The sequence below is a fragment of the Mus musculus genome, chromosome 12 (genome assembly GCF_000001635.26).
Source record: "Mus musculus strain C57BL/6J chromosome 12, GRCm38.p6 C57BL/6J".
NCBI lineage: Eukaryota > Metazoa > Chordata > Mammalia > Rodentia > Muridae > Mus > Mus musculus.
The window spans coordinates 29196719-29215062 of NC_000078.6; the positions used below are offsets into that span (position 1 = coordinate 29196719).

General features: G+C 47.5%; 2 long non-coding RNA genes across 3 annotated transcripts in view; both read left to right on the plus strand.

Moving 5' to 3' along the window:
* The window catches only part of Gm31333 (predicted gene, 31333), a 57840-nt gene extending 54790 nt beyond the window's left edge, over positions 1-3050 (plus strand). Inside the window, exon 4 of the long non-coding RNA NR_154987.1 lies at positions 1148-3050. This is a non-coding gene — a long non-coding RNA (predicted gene, 31333). The remainder of the gene's footprint in view (positions 1-1147) is intronic.
* A 5878-nt stretch (positions 3051-8928) lies between these two features.
* Gm31569 overlaps positions 8929-18344 on the plus strand; it is a 73072-nt gene continuing 63656 nt past the window's right edge. For both annotated transcript variants that reach the window (XR_381400.2, XR_001780594.1), the window contains exon 1: positions 8929-11243. This is a non-coding gene — a long non-coding RNA (predicted gene, 31569). The remainder of the gene's footprint in view (positions 11244-18344) is intronic.

Here is an 18344-nt window from a genome sequence, read left to right on the forward strand (position 1 = left end):
CCTTTTAACCTGGCACATCCTCTCTGACTACTGTTTCTACGTCCTACCTGTGGCTGTGAGGAAACTACATGGGACACAACTTCATATGAAACTGGGAAGGACTTTGGAAGAGGGAGACAGAGAAGGTGGGAGGAAATGTAAGGGAGAGAAGATGGGGGTCAGGGAGGAAGGATGTGATGAAGGGGAGGTAGAAAGATGGGGGAGGGTGGGAAGAGAGATCCTCAATGGGTAGGTAACCTGAGCAGGGATTGGAGCCTAGAACAGGGAGGGGAGACTTAGTGAGAAGAAGTGTTATTAAACTTAGGGGAGTATTAAAGGAGAGGGGAACCAGAAGAGAGAGGATGAGGAAGACCACAGGGGGAGGAGCCCTGAGGAAAGAGGTCCTGGGGGACCAAAAGCCACAGGCCCAGCATCATAGGGTTGGAAGTCTCTGGGTGGGTCACCTGGATCAGTGGCTCAGCCTTGACTGCATGTGAGACTCTTACATAGGTAAACATTGTCCAGGTTGCCTCTAATCCGAGGGATCAAGGGCCTCTAGATCAGGAGTCTATGGCACAACCCACTGAGATCTCCTAAGGATGTAGTGGGCAGTTCAAGTTTGGTCCTGCCTTGACCAGGACCAGGGATGTAAGGCTACCCAAGAGGTGGCCTTCTCTATTGTTTTCAAAGCTACTTCCTATTTGGTGAATCTAAGAGGCTAATGGTCCTGGAGACTGGGAATTTCCACTGACATCACACTCTCCCCCTCATTCATTCATCTGTCCTATAAACTGCCACTTATCATGGACTGGGGCAGAGAGCCTTCCCGGAGGAGGCTAGGTGGCAAAGGTCTACAAGGATGCTTCAGGTTACCTAGGCGCTTCATGTTTGCCTGTCAATCAGCATTTCTGTCGGATGAGCCAGCTCATGGTGGTGATATCCTGAGGCTGGATCTGTGGACTTTCAGCAGAGATCTCCTTTCAGAGTTAAAGGAGCCGCTGTGTTATGGCCTCTTGTCCGCCATCTTGGAGATCAGACTCTTCATTCTCATAAGGGTAACAGACAAAGAGTGATATCCTGGGTGTCAGTGGGAAGGGACCTTGTGGAACATAAGAGTAACAATGTCACTATGGTTTCTCTCCCTTCCCTTTGTTTCTATTCCCCACAGTGCCCTGTGCAGACACACAGAATCTCTTGAAAGACCAGCGGGATGAGCAGGCATCAACAGAGAATATACCTGAGGACTGGGGGAGAAGCAGACATCAACACACAGCATGATGGAGGCCTGGAGAAGACCCTCACTGGCGCACCACTGCTAGCCTTCAAAGCTGGTGGGAAGGCTCCTTGCTAGAACTTAACACCCAAAATGTGCTCAGTGCCAGACTAGGACAGGGCTCCCCCCCCACCTTCATTTCCTCTGTCCCCCTTTTTAATCTTTCCTTCTTCGTTCCTCACCCTTTCCTCGTTCCTTCCTGTTACACCTTTCTCTTTCTCTCTCCTCTCATCCTCTCTCTCCCTCCTTCTCACATTTCTCCTTCATCCTTTCCCTTCCCCTCCCTCCCAGCTTTTTCCTCAGCCCGCCTCTCTGTCTGTCCTTATTTTTAGAGAGGATATGAGCCCCATAGATCACTTTGAGCTCTTTCATGTGAGATCTTTTTCCAGCACAGGCCCAGACCCTGCTCCTTGTTTTTGTCTGGCTAGGGTCAGAGACAAGCGAGACACTGGCAATCCCAGGAAGGCATAGACACTCCCTGCTCTTTGAGGGCCTCCAGACAGGAGGGTCTCCAGCCCCCCAGGTTCTCTGTGCTAACACTGAAATCTCTGAAGTGAGGCCATGCTTGTCTTGTCTGTCATGTTGATGTGGGGACATGCTGTGAGAGCCTGAAGATGTCTCCTTCTCTCTCCGCTCCCTGGGCTCTCACTGGCATGGGTGCTCTTCTTAGGGTGAGGGGAGTGAGCCCAGGTGACAGGCTGTCTGGATCATGTCCCCATTTCAAAGACTTCACCCTGTTTCTGGGTAGAGCCGTCTGCCTACCTGGGTCTCCTCTGGAGATAACTCTGGTGTATGGGAACAATCTGGAAGAAGCACAGGGCTCCCTTGCTCCTGGGTTTTGTTAGACTTGTTCCTCTGCCAGCACATGTTGGGGATCCTTCATCCTATCCACAGTCCTCTGGGCCCCTCAACCCAGTGTGAATAGCTTGCAGTGCTGCCCTGGGCTCAGGCTGAAGATGGACACATGTATCCCCCTCCCCCTGGACCTTCGATTTTATTGTTAGATAATCATAGATTCTTGTGAGAGACAGATCCCTGGGGTAGGACACTGGTGACCCTAGATGTTGATACTGTGATTGCCAAGGTTCTAATGAAGCCAGATTTGACCACCTAGAGCCTCAGCTTCCCTATGTGTAATGTGGAACACCATCATGAATGGACTGGATGAGTTGGTGGAGGGATTCCTGGGTCCTCTTCATGATGGGCAGATGAAACATCATTGTGTCTATCAAGCTGGTGGAGGGGGTGAGATGGGGGCTATATTGGGCGCTGGACCAAGTGGTCACAGAGGCCTGGACATAGATGTCTCCAGGGATTGGAGTTCCCCACCTATCCTATTTAGAAACAAGCTTGGCTTCCCAGGAGGCAGCTCTAGTTTGCTCCCAAAGGTTCTTTCATGGAACCACTTGCTGTACAATGAACTGACCTTCTGTAGAGGTGACTGTGGGTCCCAAGGCCTCAGAGCTCCATAGAGCATCCACAAAGCAATGGAGTTGGCATCACCATCTGTCCTAGTTTGCTTTCTATTGCTGTGGTAAACACCATGACCATGGAGGAAAAGATTGAATTTCAGCTTAAAGCTTATGGTCCACCACAAAGGAAAGTTAGGGCAAGAACTCAAGGCAGGAACTGGAAAGCAAGAACAAAGACAGAGGCCATGGCTGAGTATGCTACTGCTCACTGGTTTGATCCTCTTGGCTCTCTTAGTTGGCTTTCCTATCCAAAACTAGGGGTAGCATCCCAACAGTGGGCTGGGTCCTCTCAGAGTCATCATTAATCAATAAAATAGCCTACAAACACACCCATGAGCCAATCGGATGGAAGCAAATACTTAAATGGTGTTTCCTCTTCCCAGATAACTCCATCTTGTATCAAGTTGACAAACACTACCCAGAACAGCACTCTAATCCTGCAGAGTTGGGCTGCCCAGCTCAGGACCATATTCTCAGCTTCTTCCTGAAGCATCCCTGTTTTATTTCTTGTCATGCCTGATTCTATGGTCAAAATACCCCCAAAGTGCCAGTCTGGGACTATGCAGGTACCACAAACTCCTGATAGTTTGAACTCTGTGCCCATTGTTTTTTGCAGTGCTGGAATGGGAGCCAAGTCAAGAGCATATTGGGTTAGTATTCTACGTGAGCACTGAGCTAGCCTGTAGCACTGGTCATTTTTATTTAAGGGGAGGATTCTTGGAACAGTAGAATAGAAGTCTCTACTGGAACCACCACCAAGTATCTGGTGTCTTCTCCTAGGACTTTTGCCCATTTTGTGTGAAACAAAGACCACAGCCTAGGCTTGGTTCAGGAGGGAAAGCAGAGAGCAGAAGCCTTCCCCAGGATGGAGAATTCTCAGGAGGCAGAGCACACAGGTGTGAGTCTAGCCCAGCAGGGAGGAGGTTTGTTCACATACAAAGTTGGCCCAAACCAGCCACCCACTGTTCTTGGCTTTCAAGGGGAACAGTGTGTGCCTGGCATCCAGATGCCCCCTGTGAACAGGAAAGAGGCGCTGATGGATGGCTGCGCCACAATGAGAAATGGATCAATGTATCATCTCACCCAGTATTGGCATTCTCACTGAGAAAAGAGGCACAGCAGAGGTCTTACGGCATAGATTCCAGCTTCGCCTGTTGGGAGGACCTTCCCCCATAGATAAGAGGATCGCAGCCTCACCTCACTTAGAGTTCCTTCCCATCATAGCATGTGGACAGGGGTAGCATGGGCACACAGTCTGTACATCTTCCCCAGAAGTTGAGATCAAAGAGACCATGGGTATCCATTTGAGGCAGCTACTGTGGCAGCCACTTGCTGGAATCTATGTGGTAATGTGTGTGGCTCTGACAGCACTGAGGTCTGCCTTTGTAGTCTATAGGGCTGTTTTCCTGCATCAATAGGCTGACCTGTGTCCAAGAGCATAGCTCATGCAGCATTCCACGGCTGCCGGTTTCAGCTCAAAGCAGGCCCCACACCACTAGCTAGTGAGACACTGTGCCACTGAGATGGGGGAGAGTCCTACACAGACAAATTGAAGTCTTGAGAGTGCCTGTTGTTCCTGGGGCTCTCAGAAGAGCCAAGAACCCCTGAGCTCACCTTGGCTCCTGCTTCTAACTCTCACTGGAACCCAGGAACACAGGTCCCTCTAGCCTCGTAGCGCTAGCTGGGCCTGTCTGCATCTCTACTTAGGATACTCCTCTGCCTGCAGGTCCATTTGCTCACTACCACACATACCCACACTCCAAACATAGCTGGTGAAGATTTGTCTTGCCTTTTGCCTATGGGTGGAGCTGGCATCCCACAGCTGCCTTCATCAGTCAGTTCAACATGGATAGCTAGTGTATGCTCCTCCAACCAGAGCCACATCCCCCTCCCTTTTACTTGGCTTCCTGTGACATGCAGCTTATCAGTAGCTGGGTTACATATGTGGCTATACCTCCCCCCAACTCCCATTTCACCCCATCAGCCCATCTACTCTACGTCAAGTACCATGCTGGCAATGGGATGAAGGGAGGCCAGAGTCATTGGGAGCATCCTCATGAAGCCATGTCTTGTGGCCAACAGACCTGGGGTCAGCAGATGGAGGATGCCTTCTTTCCAGCCACATAAAGGACACACTCCAGAGAAGGGCCTTACAGAAGGGACTTCTTGTTTATCTTTCAGGTCCTGTGACAGGGTACTCCCATACAGCTGATGGCCTAGCTAGACCTGCTAGACATGAGGTGCTGGGGAACAAAAGTAGAGTTTCTCAGTACCAGGGGTAGCTTTCATGTGAGGCTGTCATTTTCTAATGGGGCCTGGAAAGACACTGTAGAGAACAGGGACCCCATTAGAGCTCTTGGTAAGGACCATGATAGAGGATCCTGAGTCCAAACTTGAAGGGTTTTGAACTCAAGAGTCTATGCAGGATATAGCATGAAGAAGCATGTTTTAGTCCCATCTGCAACTTTTGGGGATGCTGCCTCCCCAGCTGCATGGGGCCCTTGGCCCTGCTGTCGCTCCAGTGGGCGTGCCCATTCTTTCTGCCATGTCCTGTGGGGCCATCCTGTTCTCTCTCCAGAAGGTCCCTGGGAATTGGATAAGCTTCCCCTTCTTCAGCCAGTTATCTTCCAAGAGCTCCATCTCACATAGCATAACAAGACAGAACGTGAGTTCCTGAGGTCCACAGACCCTACATTATGGCTCCCCTGCCTCTCACCAGCAATAGTTGTCCCTGCCTCCTCTCCTGAGGTCTTCATCACGGTTCCTCCTTCCAGGTGACCCACACAGCTGGTATTGAATAAGGCTCATTTTTTTTTTAGGGACTGGCACCGCCATGGAGAACCATATAGCACCAGTGAAGGAAGTATCCCCCTTGGTAAGTGGCTACCAGTGATGCATCTGAGAATGATAGGCTTCAGAGTGGGGGAGATAAAAGAAGGCCTTTTGCTTAGGGGATGCAAGCAGTGGTGTTAGTTATAGGATATGAAATGTTAGGGAGTTTTTGTTGTTGTTGTTCTTGTTTAATTGATCATTTATATTCCATGTGATGAAGCTGGGTAGATTTTACTTTGTAGCCAATAAGCCCATTGACGTGGTACCAAGATGATTTTGAGCCATGTGTTAAGAATCAATTCAGTTGATGTGATGCTTGATGTTAGAGTAGTATAGCATCACGGGTCGGATTCAAAGCCCAAGTGGTACAATGTTTTCATGACTGATGGGAATGCTTTTTGCATAGACACTTGGCAAATGTTGCCATCCAAGATAAGCTTCTTCATCGTCAGAGGTGATTAGTCATGGCTTTGACATACTTTTCTCACTGTAGAGAAAAGACAGAGCATGTTTATTTATCTGTATGCTAATTTGGAAAATGATGGAGTCAATTCCCTGCACTTCTCCAGCTTCTCCAAAGCTCTATTTGCTGTGGTTCCAGGTTGTCCACAGCACTTGGTATGCAGATGTGAGTAGCCTCTGCCACGGCTTGCACACCTCTGGCTGTGCAGGAGAGGACAGCGAACTCAGGTCTCCTGTCTGTGTCCAGCCCCACACCTGAGCAGCCCTGGGGTGCCTCTTTGTGATCTTGCATAGAGGAGGCCGGGTCTAACAGATCACAGGAAGATGCCTGGAGCTCAAGCTGTCCCCCAATCCTCTGATGTTGCCTGGCCAAAGCTGTGCCCTCTCTGTGCCTGACCAGGTCTGTGCCCTCTCTGTGCCTTTTTTCCCCATCAGTGTTGCATCATCCCTGCTCTCACCTGACGCCACACCATACACTTGCTGTATCCCATGTATCTGGCCTCATTGTAGATTCCCTTCCAACATTTGATTCAGCAATGGCCTCTGCTCCCAACTAGGCAGCCCGTGCTAGTGCCCAAGTCTGCTAGTGCCCAAGTCTGAGCAGATTTCACTGAGTCTACGTGGTGCCAGTGTATGGTGGTTCTGGTCTTGGCACTTTGAGTGTTTGTGTGTGCTATTGATGGGTTGGTGAGAAGCCTTCCATGGGATTAGCAGAGAGAGGCCAAGAGGGCTCTACTCTTCATCCATCTCTCAGTGCGAGCACTGGGTCACAGATGCTGGTGGTGCCACGTCTCTAGGAGATGAAGCCAGGCAGTGGTGTCTGTAGACAGCACTGTGTTTGCAGACAGCACTGTGTCTGCAGGAAGGTGATAGATCCCAAGTGCAGTGCCATGAGCCACTATGGCTTGCAGGCTATAGAAATCCAACAAATTCCACATTTGTCAAGTGCCTCACTCTGGTGGTCATCATGTGATGGTATTAATAACAAATATCATGTGAGAAGCATCATTATCCCCACTTTAGAGACGGGAATACTGAGGCTCAACAATGTACTCAGTGTCACAACAGCAATCAGGACTCACACATTCTCTCTTGGCTCACATATGTGCTCTTCCTACTTTAATCCTGTTTGACCCACAGAGACAAAAATGGGCAGCTTACACAAGTAGTCATTCATGCTAATCATGGATGTCAACTTGACATGCTTGGGAAGAGGGACCCTTGATTGAAAATTGCCTTCCCCAGATTGGCCCATGAGTGTGTCTGTGGGGCATTTTCTTGATTGATACAGGAGCACCCAGCTTACCATGGATGTCACTCCTAGACAGATGAGCCTAGGACCAAGCCAGTAAGCAGTGTTTCTCTATGGTTTCTGCTCCACATTCTTGCCACACACAGACCAGGAAGCAGGAGAGACCTTCCTTTTACAACAAAGCTCTTGTGCTCTAAATCCAACCTATTATCCACTGTTGAGCTCAGAGCCCTCAGGATTCAGTCACCTTCCCAAATCCCCACCTGTGCCCCTTGCTGAACTGGGAACCAAGCCTGTAGCAGGGGAGCTCTTAGAGGACAAACATTTCAGAGCTAAACCTAAGAGAAGCCCTGAGAACTGTGGAAACTCCTGGGATTCTGTTTAGGAACATGACAAAATGGCCTCTGATGCTGAGCAAGCTTGAGACCTCACTGGTTGGGATATGTATTCCATAATGCCTATTTTAGGAGAGAAAGCTGCCAAGTCTTCCTCTCTAGAGAAATATGTTTTTTAGTGCTCTGGAGCTGGTGTTTGAAGCCCCGCCTTCCAAGTGGGAGGAGCACCTGGGAAGGTGGAGGCAGGGTGGGAGCACCAGCTCGAGCACTATAAGGGTGGCAGCAGCTGAGCAAGGGCTGGTTTGCTTTACCTGGAGATGTCTCCTCTTAGGCTCTGCCATGGGAAGACACGGGTGGGCTTAGCTACATTCAAGGTCAGTGAGGGAGTGGTTCTGATCACGCTGACAGTGTTTGTGTACCTACCCAACTCTAGGGATTTGAGAGGATCTTCAGTGGCCCGTGGTCTGCCCCACAGCAATAAGAGGCTGGTCCGAGCTTGCCCTCTGCTTCTACCTGGCATCAAGTAGTCCATCAACGAGGCAATGAGTTTCACAGGTCTTTGCTATGATATATGTTTGAAATTCACAGCGTATTGCAAAGGTGAGGAGGTGAACTGCCTTCCACTCCAGAGCAGTATTGGGTGGCTTGGGAGGGAACCGCCACTCCAGCAGAGTGTAATCTGTGTCCCTCCATGGTTTCATGGTTTCTCCATGGTTAGCTGGTTTTGTGTGGGGTATTCCCCCTGATTTTGTTAAAGTCAGGTTTCTTAAAGTTGGAGTGCTCACCACGTAGATGGCCTGATTCTTATGGCCTCTGGATCTCTTTTAGGAAGTTCTAGGTACTTGGGTGGAAGCTGAGACAAGTATGGTTCATACCTCAGGCTTTAAAATCTAAATCATGTGATTTCAATAGGGAATGTTTTAGCAGGAGGTCTTGTCTTCACCCTACCCCTTCCTCTCTTTCCCTTCTTCCCTTGCTTTCTCCCTCTCCCTCCTTTTCTAGCTCCTCCCCCTCCTCCCCATTTTCCCTTCCTTCCTCCTTCCCTCCCTGTGTCTCCTCCTCCTCCTCCTTTCTCCCCACTCACTGAAGAGCAGGCTTATCAAAACCAACATCACTATAGTGCTTTCATCTTATATTTATGCTTACACAGGGCGAAGGGCACTGCTGCTCTATTATTTCCTATACACGTGTAATTTAATATTTTTTAAAAATTACTCATCATTTGTGTGAGTGTGTGTGTGAGTGCATGCATGGGGTTGTGTATGTATGTGTGTATGCATGCATGTATTCAACACATGTGCATGCCACAGCATACCTGTGAAGGACAGAGGACAACTTTTGGAAGTACATTCTCTCTGTTCCCTGTGCGATCTGAGGAACTACAGGTGAGCCCCAGATCTTTCTTCTGTTTTGCGGGATGTGTTTAGTGCACAGGTCCCATGCTAATCTCCAGCTCTCTTGGGAACTGGGGTTTACTTAGCTTTGTGTCCATGGCTCTGGCATAACTAAGCAGCTCTAGTGTGGGATGCTCCAACCCACTCAGGAAACAATACACTGTAGCTTTTCCTCTGTATGGCTGCAGAACAGATAAGAGACATCTCTGCCAGTCCCACACTGTATGTGAGGTAAAGGATGACCATATAGTACCAACCCCCACCTCCTGCTCTCCTGTCCTGTTGGGAATCGCTGAGTTCTTGCTCTTTGTTGATCTCAGGACTGGGTTGTGACTGGCCCTCTTAGCCAGCTACTATTAACCACCTACAGTCATCCTTTCCATCCTCCAAGCTTCAATTACAGCTGTGTTCCAGCCACGGGACCTCTGACCCTAGTTCAGATGAATTTGAACTTCTCCCTGGTTCCCCTAGAAGCTTGAACGCGGGAGTTCCAGGCCTAATCAAAGAACTGCCCCCTGCTGGGATGGCCTCTTGGAGGTTGTGGTACTATGATTGGGAGATAATCTTGCGTGTGTGTCTCTCTCTGCTTCCCCAGTGGTGCCACACACAGTGACTGTGATGGCCATACTAACCCCTGAAAGATTGCATGGCCACCATGGCCACCCACTGCTTGACTAAATTCTTATAAGTCCTGTGATAGAGTCAATGGTTGCTTTCTAAAGCCTCCAAGGGATGGGGTCATTTATTAGGCAGTAATAGATAACTGAAGGAATCAACTCAGACAGCCTAAGGGATGATGATCAGGGACTGGGTATCAACATGTCCCTATTGGCTATAATGCAGCCTCGGCCATCCCAGGGATGGCCTACTGTGCTAGCCACTGGCCAGCCAGCACCGCCACATGCTGCCTGCCTTTCCAGGGCCTGCCAAGGCCTCTGCCCTGAGGCTGGCAGATTTCATCCATCTCTATCACTTGGAGCACCTGGCTTGGGTGTTGTCACAGTTAAGGCTTCCAGTGATTGTGACCAGGATGGATGAGAAAAGGAACAGATCCAAGTCTGGAGGTGGGCTGCAGGCTGCTGCATCGCAGGGGATATTAATTATACAGTACAGAGGTGTTTGCTGAACCAGAACTCTACAGCAAAGGGCATGGTGAGAGAGCAGAGGCAGGTAAGCCAGGCAGAGGGGCAGAGAGGCAGGTGACCAGAGGCTACATTGTGGCTCTGGGGCTGAGGGTGAGGGTCAAAAACCAACTTGAGCATTGGAGTCCAGAAGCCACAATGGAAGGGGAATCAGGCAGATTTCATTAAAATGGCGACTAGAGAGCCCATTGTTATATACCCATTGCTATTGAGGATGAGGCTGGCACACACGTGACCAGAGCTTATTTTGTGGAGTATAAGGTGGAATCAGTACTGGGGAGACCAAACGAGAACTTTGGGGCTTGGGGCCTGACCTTTAGTTACTACTTTTTGCCATATTCTTTGAGCCAGCCTCCTCTCTAGTAAATACAAAGCTCGAGGAAAAGAACGAGAGTTTTGGCTTTGCTGAGGACACAGTTAATATGTGCGCCTGAGGACCAGCATCGCATGGGAAAGGTGCTGACCCAGGCAGTGCTGCTGAGCATGGAGGAGGAGGACAGCTGAATGACTGAAAACTGCCTCTTCCCACTGCACAGCACTATGTCCTTCCTTGATTGTGGTTCTCCCGCCATTCAGGATGCCTGTCTTGAAGAGTCCTTTAATTTATCAATGAAGGTTAGATCCTGCTTAAAGCAATGTTCTTTTAAGTCAACTGATTCACTTCTCAGGGGTGTTTTAAATTTATAGGGAGATGGAGATTAGAGTGCAGAGTTGGATGTAATAGTTACCAATAGTTAACATCTACCATCAGCACCGCTCTTCTTTTGCATGTCTCCATCCGTTTCCAGAGTTCACGATAGGTTCCCTCTGGATTTGGTACATTCTTTGCTATCTGTGGTCATTGGGGACCATGATTCCACCAGGGTCTGTGGGCTGAATCCTCACCTCCAACCTGGTGATTCCATCCTGCCTGTCTGCCTCAACTCTGAGAGCTCACTGTGTGCCAGTGTGGTACTCAACAGGCACCTTTGGGATTTATAAATATTTCTCAATTCTCCTCCCAGACTTCAGGCTACCCACTTCTGGGGTTTTCCTTTTTGCTGCTGCCTCTGGCTTCTCACTGCTTTCCAGAACACGGCCCACTACTACAGCCTGAGCCAGGGTAAGATGTGTTCAGCAAGCTTTGTTCACACTTGCTTGGGCATGGCATTAGATAGCTGTCCTTGGCCACTGTCTTTGGTTGATACTCCTGAAGCAGAAAGCTATGTAGAATGGTCCCACCTTTGGCAAAATGGGGCTTCAGGTTATTAACAGTCAATTTTCACTCATATTCTGACAGAGGCTGGTGATGGAGATGATGGGGTGAGGCAGGGCAGGTGGCCCGGGGGTGGGGTGGGGTGGGGTTGGGGGGGTAGGGTGGTGGTGGTGGTGGTGGTAGGGAATCCAGCAAAGCAAAGATAGAAATTCTTATTCTGAGTAGGCAGGTGCATACAGCCCCAGGACAGGTGTCAAGTCCACACACTTTGCCACAGTGTCCGCATACTAACTTGTTTAATTTTAACAGAGGGAATGGAAGCATGGGGGAGAGGGGTGGGAGAGAGAGGAAGAAAGACAGAGAAGGGGAGGGCAGGAACACTCTGGCTGTAGGTTTCTTCTTTCTGTATTAGCCTGGTCACCCTAAACCCAGGTCCAGTGGCCACTGCAGAAGCTAGTTTGCTTATTGCTCCATCTTTCATGTGTGGGTAATAAAATCTGACTAGTTTCTAGTGGTATTGCCCTCCTGAGATCTGCTGGCTCCATTGGTAAACCCAGTGCGGGTGGAAATTCCAGGGATATTCCTGCAAGCTTCAGGACTTCTGGAAAGGGCCTGTGCTCCATGTTGAGAGGACTTACAATGGGGCTGAAACAATACGTGTGTGTGTGTGTGTGTGTGTGTGTGTGTGTGTGTGTGTGTGTGTGTGTGATAACAGGGAAACAACTGGTGTTTGCTGAATATTGACATCATACTGAGACCTCCTTAGGTACCTGGATATATTCTATTTTATTCCTCATGACCCCTTGGTACAGGAATACCTGTCCCATTTTTAAAGGCTGTGGCTCAGGAGTTTGGTGATGGCCCAAGGCTTCCAGCTAACTCAGGCATACTGAGACAGTCACCACTTGAAATACGATCTGTTTTACAACAAAACAAAACAAAACAAAACAAAACAAAACAAAACAACAACAACAACAACAACAAAACCATCTTAGGTTATTTCAAGGTAGTATGTCTATTCATTGATTTTTCCAAGAGATCAGTGCTATGTATCAGAGAAGATGTGTACACTGTGTGTTTTTGCCAATAGATTCTATTCCTGGAGCCTTATTTCAGTTGAAGACCTGATGCCTTAGCCATCTCTGGGGAAATGGGGCCAAGAAGCCCTCCACAGGTAGGCCAGTCTGGGAAGAGTTCAGCTGAGCTACTTCCTGATGAGACTCATCCAGCTGATGGAGGGCTTCCTCCTTCAACTCTCTGTCATTATTTTATATATTTCCAATAATGGTCCCTTAGAAATTCTTAAAGGGATTTACCCTCTAAAGAGGAGAACTTTGGAAAAATGAATACTCACAACAAAAACAGGGACTAGAGTCAGGTCTAGAGCATCTGCCACAGCTGAAGGGAAGGGCTCAGAAACACAACAAAGCAGTGGGTGATCTCTTTGTCTCTGACAGCGGATGAGGAGCTCATTAGCTACATTTTATCAACTGCCTTGGGGCTTAGGTCCTTGACAATTCAGGGTGCTCTGATAGAGAGGCTACAATGATCAGTGATGGCTCTGAGTGCCACCAGATAGTGCATACGTATGTAATACATTAATATAAATATATATGCATACTTATATACTATATATTATATATGTGTATATGTGCATGATGTATATGTTCATTATGTATATGAATGTGTATATGCGTATGTGTATATCCCTATCTGATGACATGTTCACAGATCCATTTGTCCACACCCATTTATTCATCCTCCATTCATTTATCATCTACCCATTTATTCATCCATGTATCCATCCATCTATCTCTCCATCATCCATTCAACTAGCCATCCTCCCATCCCCCCACTCTTCCCATCCCCCAGCCACTCAGGTCTCCTTTTGAAGAGGTGTCTTTCAGGTAAGTGTCACCCCTCCATTGTTCTTTAGAGCTCCCATTGCTCTCCTGAAGGGCGTTGCTCTCGCCACATTTTTTTGCTCCATCTCCTGCATCATAAAATTTCCAGCTCTTGCTGTCTCATTTTCAATGGCAGAAAATGAGATTTACTTAAAAAAAAAATCTCTCAAAGAACTTTCATTAGCATCTCTTTATCCTAAAGCTGTCATCCTGGTTATCTGGTTTGCTTTGGAACAGTGGCTCTTGAGAGTGTAGCCTATATTCTTTAATGTCCACTTCTCTCCCACACTCTCCTGAATACAATCTCCAAACACTTGCTCTTGTTAACATCGCCCATGACCTCTACCATATTGAACTTAATAATAGTCCTGTCTCCATCTCTCCAGGCCCGACATTAACCATAGCAACAGTAGATTTCTCTTTCCTCCTTGAAGCTCTCTTGTCATCTGTCCCTTGGCTTCCATCCTCACTGCCTGCTTTTCCTTCTACCTTCATGATGACTCCTTCTCTATTGTAAGCCCTAACTCATCTTTCCAAAACCTTAAAATGGGGCAGAGTCTTAGGACATCTGAATTCTACTCTGCCATATTTTATTGTTCCCATCCAGACCTAGATGGTTATAAATATAGTCCATATGTTAATGAGTCCTGTCAGATACACCAAGCTAGTGTATCTTCCTGTGAATTTCAGATCCACTCATCAGGGAATCCAGTTGATGCCCCACTTGATCACAGGAGGCCTAAATACCCCATGCCCAAGCCAAACCCCAGGTCTTCCTTGTCCATACCTTGTTTCTCCCTTACACTCCTATTTCTAAAATCCCAAGCAACGGCAATGCCATTAATTAAGTCACTCAGCCAAATGCCTGACTCAGCACCAAATCCTGTGGGCCACACCTGCAAACTGCAACCTACATCATTCATTGTGCTGCATCTTCAAGCCAGGATCTCTACAGTGAGAGGATAGATGGCCTCATGGCCATCCTCTCAGTGCTGTTTTGGACCTCAGCCACTTCCTAACATGGAATCAGCATGTTTCTACAAAACAGGAATAAGACTTGCTCGCTCCTAAGATTGCTAAGGAAATCTTGTGGGCTTAGAGGAAAGGTTTCTGCCACAAGAGGGTCCTTTGAGATGTGACCTTCATCATCTATCCTACTCCTTTGCATATCACCACCCATGCTCATTTTACAAATCTCTTTCTCCCCCCCCCCTCTCTACCAGACAGGCTCTAGATTCAGAATATTTTACATGTTTTTCTCTGCTTCAGTTATATGTCTGCCCCTTTCCCACTATTTCCTCCAGGTAACCTCCCACCAGGCCCTCCCTCCTCCCCTAGGTGACTTGCCCCCAGTCTCTTCCCTCGCTCAGGTGAACCTCCTTCAGACCTATCCTTCCACTACTAGGTGATCCCCCGGTGATCCTCCTTCTCCCCCCCGGGTGATCCTCAATCATCTTCTCTTCTCCACTCAGGTGACCCTCCATAGCCACTCCCTCCTCCCACAGGTCATCCACGCTCTCCTCTTTAAGCAAACTTTCCACCAGCCTTCCCCTCTTCCTTAGATGACCCTCCATGAGCACTTTCCTCCAATCCAGATGAACCTACCCCCCTCCCCCCTTTCACCAGGTGACCCTCCACCAGCCTCTATATCCTCTTTATCATTTCCTTTAGGTCTCTTGCTTGGTTTTACCATCTCAGTGAGACTTCCATCAACACCCTATCTAAATTTTATCACACTTATTTTTATCTGCCTTTCATGCTTTTTTTTCCCCCTTTGAGAAAAATTCCAACCCATTATATATTTTTCTATCTCATTATCTTCTGCACTAGAAAAGACAGAGCTGTGGGAAGCAGTGTTTGCCTCCCATCAGAGGCAAACCCTCCCTGCAGCAGCCTCCAGCTCCATCTGCTCCCAACCGGATGTGGGGCCATGGGACAGTGTTGACCTTATGGGCACCCTGCTGTTTTCCAGAACCACTCCTGACCCTTATCCTAACCTGTCAGCCTTTCAGCAGATCATCTCTGAAATGCGTCATGAGGATCACCTGAGCTTCGTATTCTGGGCCAGGGGAAGAACCACAATGAATATTTAATGGCTTTACCTGAGGCTCCTGCAGAGTATTTTCCAGCTGAGGGTCAGTTCGGAGACTCCTTGAGTTCCACTGTCAATGGCTCACTGTCCCTGCCAAGAGTTCAAAGGACACTCAATTTTTGCCTCATTAATATTAACTTCATTGCTGTGGGGGCTTGTCCTGATGACATCTCTTGTTAAATATTCATTGCTGAAGTGAACAGTGCTCTGTAGATTCACTGTTACTGGGGGACATTGCAGCTAATTGTCACAGTTAGTCTCCCTGCCCCTTGAGAGTCAGTGTCCTTGTCAGAAAGGTCTAACCTGGTCTTTTTTTTGGGGGCTTGATAAGTCCCTCAGCTGTCCTTCTTGGGTGCACTAAAGGCCATGGGCCAGGGGGACTGTGTGGGAGAAGCCTGTGTCATATCCTTCACTCAGTGGGCAGGACTCTGCTACCTGTAATTGGACATATCCTTCTTTAGCCTCATCAATAATGGATGTTCATGTGAATGGAACTTTCTAGACCAAGCCCTCATTTTACAGATAAGAACCACATTCAAAGATATGAGGGAATTAACTAGTTATATACAAGCTGAGTTGGGGAGACTGGAGAAAAGCCCGTGACTTTTACTAGGCTACTTTCTTGTGAAATGAGAGCCAGTCATCTGTAATCAAGTCATGTTCAGATCTCCTAGAGCCCTTTAAAGTCAATCTGCTTACTAAAGTGTTTTCAATAGCAGTCAGTGAGGATTAACTGACCCACCCTTGACAGTGCCCAGCATTGATGGATACATACATATAAGTAAGCATTGAAGAGTGTCCAGCCCAGGTGCGAGGTGTCTAGCCACTATTTATCATTACCACACAGCCAGCCACAGACTTCCAATCTAATCTATTTTGTGTAAGTTCAAGGCACTGCCCACCTCTTAGAGCTAGAGGCTCTGCCACATACTGTCTAAGGACTCTCAGTCCTGTTTTCCATCCTGTTTGCACCATGCCATATCTCCATGAACAGAAAACAGCATTCTGATACCTGCTTTATTAACTTCTGGTTTTGATCGTTGGCTTACAGAAGTGGGGTCGAATCTGGGGCACAATTGTTGCCGGAATATTAACCAATTTATGTCTAGTCTGTGACTGAAAACTCAGAGATTTGTTGAGCTGGCTTGGAGTCTGATATAGCTAAAAGTTAATTTTTAAAATCTTTGAAAAATTTTAAAAGGACTGATCTACTGTTAAGCATTCTTTTTACAGTAATAAAGAGATAAACAGGGCGGGCACCCAGGGAGCTTGGCTTTGCTCGACACCATTAAATAACTTTCAAAAGATCCATATTTAAAGTTGGCGGTTAGAGGTAAGGTCTAAGATTTTCCCAGATGTCTGATTTTTGCAGCCTGCTTTAATCTATGTCTCCTAACCCACAACCTTGAAGAAATGAGACGCAGTGATCCCAGACTGCTTTGAGAAAATGCCTTGGCCCTGTGCTGTTGCATGGTTCAAGCTGTGTGTCTAAGGCTGGTAAGGGTCTGAGTGGCCCCCAGAACACTTGGAGAGGCAGGCCTGTAAAGTAGCAGGAACAGTGCTGACATAGTCTTGGCTTCCATGTGACCCGTAGCTGTTTCTGAGCTTTGGGGTCCATGAAATTAATATGAGACAAAACTTGGGAAGAGAGTTTGTCATATATGGTGGGGAGACCCACTATGTCAGTTCCCTCCTCTATGAGGTGGGGACAGATTGGGAACCACATGGGAGAGGGTGGCTCAGAGCCTGTGTGACTCATTGTTTTGGGTGCATTAGAAAAGACATCCAGTGTGAGTTTCACAGGCTTGAGCCAGCTCTTACATCACCCTGTAGTAAGAACTTGCTTCCAATGAGTCCAAGATGGTCACTACAGTGTGGGGCTGGCTGTGTGTCTGTGAAGCTAGCTCAGAGAAGGAAGGGAAAGCAACATCTACAATCCCTCTCATTGTTTTCTCTGAGCCTTTGTCTCTTTCCATCACAGTGAATCTCCTTATAGGGGAGACACACAGCCTCGGACAATTCACTCCCATCCCAGGGAGACTCTCACACTGAAGCAGGGTCTCACAGCATACTGGCAATTCTCAGATCTGCTTTAAAAAAAAAAATTCAACAAACTCTGCAAAAAATAAATGAAATTTTGCAATTAGCTTCTTATTGTCCCTGAACTCAGTAATGAAGGAATTGGGGGTGTTTTCCTTTATCGTTTTCATGTTCCATTGTACACTATAATGAATGGTGCCATTTACTCTCAGGTAACTATGTAGAGTGACACGAGCTAATTGCATACTTTGCAACCTCAAATCAGCAGAATCTCACAATATATCATGATAATGCTCCTGTATTTCACTGAGGAAACGGGCTGTTGAATACCAGGTTAATTATGCATGCATTTAATAGAATCATGGCGTGGGGTGGTCGGTGGGGGAGTTGAGAGAGAGAAGATGTGGAGTCAGCTCCCTCACACACACACACACACACACACACACACACACACACACACACACACACACACCTGTACTTCTTACTACATAGTTGTCATCCATTGCCTGAGTGTGTATGTGTATGCATTGATTTTGTACAATTATATATAAAAAGGCCCTTGCAATGCAGTTTGCGCTATGCACAATATATTCGTGGATAGTATATTGCTTCACAAATAAACTTAGGAATTAGTAGGCAAAGGAATATTTCCTGTGATTTTGTTTTAAAAAAAATGAAGAAACTGAGGCTCAAAAGGATTGAGTCTTGAAATAGCCATCAGGTTTCATCTATTATAGTCAAGTAGCTGGTCTGAGACTTCATACAGGAGGCAGCACAATAACTCTGCTCTTCTTAATTCAGACACTGAATTAAGTCTACAGCCACACATGTGGGACTGCCCTCAACCATACACACTTAGGATTTTCACCATTTAAATGATGCCTAAGTCTGCTTACTTGCATCCTTGTCATCTCAAGGGACGATTGGAAGGTCATCATTGGGGGTCTGCACCACTGTGTGAATCTGGGGTGT